This window comes from Alexandromys fortis, unplaced genomic scaffold (assembly GCF_014885135.2).
Source record: "Alexandromys fortis isolate MF-2015 unplaced genomic scaffold, M_Fortis_MF-2015_v1.1 scaffold_99, whole genome shotgun sequence".
Taxonomy (NCBI): Eukaryota; Metazoa; Chordata; class Mammalia; order Rodentia; family Cricetidae; genus Alexandromys; species Alexandromys fortis.
Genome location: NW_026067982.1, coordinates 2,363,472 through 2,371,886, shown reverse-complemented (window position 1 = coordinate 2,371,886; position 8,415 = coordinate 2,363,472). Strand labels below are relative to the sequence as shown.

Genomic DNA, 8,415 nt, shown 5'->3' with positions numbered 1-8,415 from the left:
CTGGCCACAAATCCATAGAGATTTGCCTGCCTCTGCCTCCCCAGTGCTGGGATTAAAGATGTGCTTTTCCATACCCAGTCAGGCTATTGTGACTTGAACTGTGCTAATACACACAATGTTGTAAAGAAAAATGAACAATTTGAGAGTTTTGTCTATTTCTATGACTTTATAATTCATTTAAAATAGCTATGTAGCAGCCATTAAGGTGACTTATCCAGTAAAGGTGCTTGCCACCAAGCCTGGAAACCTAACATCAATACCCAGAGTGCACGTGGTGGAGGGAGAGAAACCCTGTCCTCTGACCACCCTCACGCCTCCTCCCCACTCCACTCCCTTGATTTACAGCTGAAGAGGTGGCTCAGCAGTTAAGAGTGTTGCCTGCTCTTTCAGAAGACTGGTTTAGTGTTGTGTAAGGCAGTCACAACTGCCAGCAACCCAGCTCCAGGCAATCTCTCTCCCTCTTTTGGCCTCTGCAGGCACCCACAGGAGGCAAAAGACAAACACAGTGAGGTCTAGAGTAGTGATAAAGAGGAGACCAACCCCGGGAGTCCAAAGCCAACTTGTGAGTTCCAGGCCAGCCAGGGCGACCTAGTGAGACTATGTCTGAAATAACCCAAAACGAAACAGCACTACTGAAACAAAACAAAACAAAACAAAAACAAAACAAAACAAAACAAAACACTAACCTTATTTTTAAGCTATTTTTCTACTGTTTTTCCGCTCAATGACAAAGTCTAGTAATTAGTCTATGTAAGAAAAAACTGGAAGAGCCTGGTGCAGAGGCAGAGGCAGGCAAGTCTCTGTGAGTTCAAGGTCGTCTTGGTCTATTCAGTGAGTTCCAGGACTGCTGGAGCCGTGCAGAGATCCTGTCTCAAACAAAACAAATCAAAACAGTAAATGTCAGGGAGATTTCTCAGCCTGAGCAAAAACACTAGGACCAGAATCCAGATTCACAGCTTGCTGGGTGGGTGTGATGGTCCACCTGTAATTCCAGAACCCCAGAGACCAGGGCTCACTAGGGCAAGACAGACTGCTCAAGTTGGGGAGCTCCGGGACCAGCGACATGCCCTTTGTCAATATATAGGGTGATATATAGGGTGGAAAGCAACTGAGAAAAACGGGCATTAACATGGGGATTTCACACAGCCATGCACACATGCCCACTCACCTGCACACACACTTGTGTATACACACACGAGTATGTATATCGCATATACCATACACTCAGGGTGGCAATTGAAGGCTGGGGGTAAGACGGAAAACAAGTGCAGGCAGCAGAGCTCTTGACTGTGGAGTCACAGCGCCCTCTTGTGGCCTTCTATGATAGTGACACTTGATAGTTTCAGTTCAATTTGTAAGAACATCTGGTTTTTGTGTGGAAAGTTTGTCTTTCCTCCTATATCAGGATGTCTTGTGTCCTAAATAGGATATCTTCATCCAACCTCTTCCATAAAGGCTCATGGATCTAGTCAGAAGAGGAGAAGGAAATGATTCTAAGAGCTAGAGGTGGTGGATGAATCTAAACACAGCAGGATTGATACACATGAGCTCAGGGGACCAGCACAGCACAGGTTCAAGCCAGATTTGGTCCTAGCACTAAGAGGGGGACGTGGACACGGGTCCCATCCTAACCAAAAAACCTATTTGCAGTTGATTGCTGGTAAAGGAGAAAACCGTTTTCTCCATTGGAGTGCCACTGAATACCCTGGGCATATGAATCACAAGCCAGGGTAGACCCCACACCCAGGAGCTGGCCAACACAAAATTATCTCCATGTTTTTATTTTTCTGTTGTTGTTGTTTGTGTGTGTGTGTGTGCTTTCTGTTTCATAAAATTTAGTTTAATGATTATAATAGGTGCTAAAAGTGTATTTGTATGTTTTAAGATGTGATGAGACAAAGTCTTAAAAACCAGCCTAGAAACTGGGCAGTGGAGGTGCATGCCTTTAATCCCAGCACTAGGGAGGCAGAGGCAGGTGGATCTCTGTGAGTTCAAGGCCAGCCTGATCTACAGAGGGAGTTCCAGGACAGCCAGAGCTATACAGAGAAACCATGTCTTGGGAGGGGGAAAAAAAGGATTTTTCCTGAGATGTAAAATGACTACCTAAGTTTTGAATGCGAGGTAATGAATCCCAGAGGCATGACTGAGGTGGCACTGGAGGAAAAGAGAAGGACTGGCTTACGCAGAGAAGAGTCTCCCCTGGCCTCCACTGCTAGTCTGCAGGCGTCTGTACCGGCTGCTCTTAGGGTCCCGACAGATGCGTCCTTAGCTGTAGCACAAGAGCACCTCTGTGCACATTCGCTATGTTCCCTTTAAAGGGTGGGCTTGCCCACCTCCGGACTCTCTCTTTTTCTCTTTCTCTATCTCCCCCCACCTCTCTCTCCGTCTCTCTCTTTCTCCCTCTCTCTGTCTCTCTTCTGCCACTCTTGTCCTCAGGGACCACCCTCTATCCCGCCCTCTCTGCCCCTTTCTCTCTCCTCTTCCAATAAACCTCCCATGTGAGCCCTGTTGCATGGCGTGGCTTCTCTTTGTGGTGGTTTTTTTTTTCTTCTAAAAATTAGAACACCCACTCTGCCTGCTATGCATATCAAATATTTAAGATTGATTGGTTGGCATTGTGATGAGGGATTCCCCTCTGTATGCTATGAATATGTTTTATTACCATTGACTAATAAAGAAGCTGCTTCGGCCTATGACAGGGCAGAATAAAGCCAGGTGGGAAATCAGAACAAGATAGAGAGTAGGTGGAGTCAAAGAGATGCCACGTAGCTGCCAAAGGTTTAGTTGCCATTAGGTAAGCGAAGACTGCTCTTTTGTTTCCTGGCTGCCCAGACCCAAATAATCACACAGAAACTATATTAATAATATTAATACAACACTGTTTGTCCTATTAGCTCAGGCTTCTTATTAACTAATTCTCACATCTTAAATTAACCCATTTCTATTATTTAATATTTTATACAAGGCTCATGGTTTACTGGTAAGCTTCCCTCCATGGTGTCTCTCTGACTCTGCCTACTCTCTCTATGTATCTCTGTTTGGATTCCCCATCTGGCTTTGCTCTGCTAAGCCACTGATGGACATAGCTTTATTCATTAGCCAATAACAGCATCACATATACAGGAGGACATCCCGCACCAGCACTGACGGCAGGATGGAGGTGGGGAGGGTTGGCTCAGGGGTAGAGCCCTTGCCCAGCATGCTGGAGGCCCTGAGTTCCGCTCTGCATAACAGAGGGAAAAAGAAGGTTGCCTGCAGGTGGCACACGGGACTTCCTGGAGCCTGTTTACCTTGGCAGTTAGAACAGGAACATGCCCGGGCAAGGGCTGCAAAGTTCAGTGTGGTGATCCAGGAACATAGAGTGCCTGGGTGACCCCCGTTGGAAGAGAGCAACCAAGCTTTATTTTGAACGTGGGTCCAATGAGCCGCTTGGGACCTTATTTGAGGATTCAAGAGATGTTTCTGCAGTGACTGCAGGAGGTGTGACATGCAGGATCCGAAGTTTATTCTCGGCCATTGAGTCAGGGACCTTTGTCGCTGCCGTGACCAAAGGTTATTATGTTTTTGCAGTAGCTTCTCTGGTCACTCTTTAAAGAACCGAGACAAATCTGATTATAGAGTCTCAAACTCGTGACAACAGGCAGGTGGCCCTGGGATGGGAATTGTTCTGGTACTAAGGGGACAATAAAAATTAGGACAGCGAAAGGCCCCCTTGGACTAGATGAAGACCTTGCTAAGTAAAAGCCCCCGAGGGACTAGCATACATGAAACAGAACTACGTCTAAGGATCTTGTGTATCTGGAGTTTTCAGCCTCTTCCGGCTGCCGAGACACAGGGTGGACACCAGTGTCTCTCAAAGGCTGTGACCAGAGCAGGTGTTCTCTTTGGTCACCCTAACTGTTGGGATGGATGGAAGACAAAAGAGGAACTTCACAGAATTTTTGGTTCTATTTTGCTTTTTCCTGTTGCATGTTTGTTTTGGGGGACCCTTAGGAAAGTCTGTGTAAGTTGACATCTTGCTTCTGGGGAGATGGCTCAGCAGTTAAGAGACTTGCTGGTCTTCCAGAGGACCCAAGTTAGGTTTCCTGTACCCGCATCAGCCACTCACAATCACTTGTAACTCCAGCTCCAGAGGATCTGATGCCCTCCTCTGGCTTCCTTGGGTACCTGCATACATGTGGCACACACACACACACACACACACACACACACACACACAAAACTAAATACACACAAATATAGGTGTTGAGGTGGGGGTGGGGAGAGACGGCTGGCTCAGCAGTTATGGGTCACCCATGTCACCCATGTCAGGTGGCTCACAACCGTCTGTAGCTCTGGTTCCAGGAGATCCAATGGCTACTCCTGACCTCCACAGGCTTCTGCACTTGTGGATACACAGTCACACGAAGACACACCCACGCACACAATTTTAAAAATATAATGAATCTTTTAAAAGTAAAAAAAAAAAAGTGTTAGGCTGTCCGTCAGGAATTGTAAACCAGTCCGTCTGCAAGGCCAGTTCAAACAGGTTCACCAGCAGCAATCCCTGTGTTCCTGCCCTGTGCTCCCCTCTAACAAAGGACACAGAAAGATGAGCCCGAGGAAACCAAAGATGATTCCTGAAAGGATCAAATATGAATCTAATCACCTTTAACCAAAACACGAGTTTCCAAAATCTCCTTGTCCTAGTCTGCTTTCTATTGCTGTAATAGAACGCTCCAACCAAAAGCAGCTCAGGGAAGAGTTAATAGGCCCACCAGTCCGTGTCACGGTTTATCATTGAAGGCATCAGGGCAGGAACTCAAGACAGGAACCCGGAGTCCAGAACTGATGCAGAGTTCACAGAGACCCACGCTTCCTGTCCAAGGGCTTGGTTAGCTTGCTTTTTTATTTAACTCAGGGCCTGTGGGGGAGAGAGGTGGGTGTACAGCCCACCGTGGGCTGAGTTCTCCCACAGCAATCATTAACTAAAAACAAGCAAACAAAAGCCCTGCAGACTTGTCTTCAGGCCGATCTGGCAGCTTGTGTGCAGTTGATAACAAGTGAGCCAGTCTTGCCTTGACTGGTCCTCACTGCAGGGTTTTTGTCAGAGGTCCCAGGTCTCAGCTGTCCAGCCCCAGGGTAAGCACTGCTCCTCTCTGAAAGCCCCACTGGGCCAGGAAAGTTCGGGGTCATTCTGGGTTAGTTTTGTCCAAAGACTTAGCAAACTGCAACTCCATGGACAATAATTTTTAGTCATGAAAATATTTGGAATGTAGGAGGTTGCTGCCCATTCGAAACGCTCTAGAACATAGGTTACTCACTTTTCACTCACCTAGTGGAGTCTCCGCAATATTTACTGGGTAAGTAAATTAAGATCAATATGTAAATTAAGATGTTTGTTTATATCTTCAAATAATGTCTCTAAGACCTTTATCTGGACTACGGGGGTTTGGATTCAAGAGGACTTGTCTTCTGTAATCCAATACTTCCAGACACACACCCAGTCTCGGGGGCTCCTGCAGACACGATGCTATCAGTTAGACAGTGCTGGAAGGCCTGGGAAAGTAGGGCTGACGCGGCTCAGCCGATAAAGGTGCTTAGCAGGAAAGCCTGATGATCTGAGCTTGACCGCTGGATTCCACGGTGGAGGGATTGAACATACTCCTGAAAGTTGTCCTCTGACCTCCACAAATATACCATGGGACGTCTGTGCCCACATTCAAATGCATCCGCGCGCGTGCGCACATACACACACACACACACACACACACACACACACAAAGTCAATTCCTTTATCTTTTTATTTGTTTGTTTGTTTTGAAGCAAGGTCTCTCTGTGTATGTGTATCCCTGGCTATTCCAGACCTCTATATGTGGACCAGTTTGCACCTACAGATCTATCTGCCTGCCTCTGCCTCCCAACTACTAAGATTAAAGATATACACCACCATATATGGCTATTTATTTTTATTTATATACATGTGTGAGTAGCTGCATATATGTTTGTGTGGCATTTTTGTGCCTGGTGCCCCAAGAGGCATAAAAAGGGCTTCAGAGCCCATGGAATTGGAGTCATCAGGGGTCATGAGCCATCATGTGGGTGCTAGGAACTGAACCCAGGTTTTCTGCAAGATCAACAAACAAACACTCCAAACTGCTGAGCCATTCTCAACTGTGGAACCACTTTTCTAGTCCCAGATTAAAAATTATTTTTCTTTTTTCTTTTTTCTTTCTTTTTTTTTTTTTTTTTTTGTTTTTTTCAAGACAGGGTTTCTCTGTAGCTTTGGAGCCTGTCCTGGAACTCCCTTTGTAGACCAGGCTGGCCTTGAACTCACAGAGATCTGCCTGCCTCTGCCTCCTGAGTGCTGGGATTAAAGTTGTGCATCACCACTGCCCAGTTTAAAACTTTTTTTTAAAAAAAATATATAGATTACTTCATAAATGTGCGTGTCATCCTTACTTAGACCACGCTCATCTTCTCTGTATCGTTCCACATTAGTACACGCGCTGCCAAAGTGAGTACTGGGGAAAAAATTTAAAGAAACAAGAAAGTAACCAAGGACCCACTTGTTTTATTTTACTAATTACTGTTTTTGAGACAGGGTCTTACTATATAGCTCAAACTATAACAGGGCTCCAGACCTTAGTAGGCCCCTAGACCTTAGCACAACTGACTTCATGATGAAGCCTCATTCAGGCCGTAAAACTCAGCATGTAGACCACACCACCTGCCCAGATGAAAACAGACCTACTCCATCAAAGTCCATAGTTCTGGGGCAGTCTCTAAATGTACTAACTTGGCCTTTTGGCTTCTGTAGCTCTGCTTTTGACTAACTGCTCTTGTTAACTGAAGTGTGTCAACCAGAACATGGTTTTTTTTTGTGTGTGTTTAAAAGTTCACCCTGGGGGCTGGAGAGATGGCTCAGTGGTTAAGAGCATTGCCTGCTCTTCCAAAGGTCCTGAGTTCAATTCCCAGCAACCACATGGTGGCTCACAATCATCTGTAATGAGGTCTGGTGCCCTCTTCTGGCTTGCAGGCATACACACAGACAGACTATTGTATACATAATTAATAAATAAATATTTAAAAAAAAAAAAGTTCACCCTGAGAAAAGCTCAGAGCTACACTGAGATCCCAAACACCCAGTGTAGTCACTGGCCAGCTAAAAAAAGACTTTCTATTGCCTTAAACCTATATCTGAGTAGTCTTCTCTGGTGAATACCCCACAAGATTAGCCTTGAACTCAGGATCCTCCAGCCTCTGCCTCCTGTGTGTTGGAATTACAATCAACCCCTTGCAGGATCCCACTTCTTTTGCCTAAGAACAGCAACAAAAGATGTACTAGAGAAGAATTTGAGAAAAAAGATGTTTTATTTAATTTGAATATTTATTTCTCAGCACCGGGGATGGAACCTAGGGTCTCACGCATGCTCGGTAAACGCTCCACCACTAACAGAAGCTTTATCCTAAGCAGCAGCTTACCTGTGGGGAGACACAGCAAAGCACAGGGACCCGAGTTTGGGTCCCTAGTGCCCACATGAAAACCAAGCATGGCAGTGCGGCACCTCTGTGATCCCGGTGCTGGGTGAGGGGAGGTCTTCGGGGACAGGTTAATAGTCACCAGACTCTCCAAAAGCCATGGGCTTCAGGTTCAGTGAGAAAGCCCCTCTCAAAAAATGAGATGGAGAACAAACGAAGAAGTTAGCTTTGATCTCTGGCCTCTGCACATGCTCATGCGTGGGCAAGCCCCTGAACACATACACACAGAGCAAACACACACACACACACACACACACACACACACACACACACACGCATGCAGCCTGCACACCAGGGCCTGGCTTGTGTCGAGAAAGTTTCCACACTGTCAGCAAACAGATACAATACCTGGGGAACAGTCCTGACTGACATTTAAATTTGGCTGCAAGTGGCAAGAAGAAGCTTCTGGAAGCTGCTCTCTCGGGGTTGAGACAGGGACACTTCTGAGCAAAGGCGGCAAGTTTCAGTGTGTGGTTCTTCTAAGACACCGTGCCTGTGACCTCACACTGGCAAATGACTGTCAGACTGGCCCACCGGCGAACCGAGACCCAATTAGCCACGTTGGATCCTTCTCGGAGATCCAGCTCTGCAAATGGACAGATAGATCAAGAGACGCACAAGGCAAAGGCTGGAAAGGTCTAAGCTCAGGCACTTCCGTTTCTGTGAGACCGCGTTGTCAGCCTCCTGGCATTGGATGTGGCCTCGCTCCTGGGAGCACTCTCAACTCGGTCTATCATTTATTTAAGTATAAGTTCTTACTATCTAGTTCTCAGGCCGGCTTCAAAATTGCGGCAATCCTGCCTCCCCCTACTGGGTGCTGGGATTTACCAGTGTGAGTCACCTCACCTGACCTAGGGTGCTTTCATTTACGCCCGTGAGTTTGTCCACCAGCAA

General features: G+C 46.5%; 1 non-coding gene across 1 annotated transcript; it reads right to left on the bottom strand.

Moving 5' to 3' along the window:
• Positions 1–6,400: 6,400 nt before the first annotated feature.
• LOC126511499 (U6 spliceosomal RNA) lies at positions 6,401–6,504 on the bottom strand. Its single transcript, XR_007594708.1, has one exon. It is a non-coding gene; the product is annotated as a U6 spliceosomal RNA (small nuclear RNA).
• Positions 6,505–8,415: the final 1,911 nt, after the last annotated feature.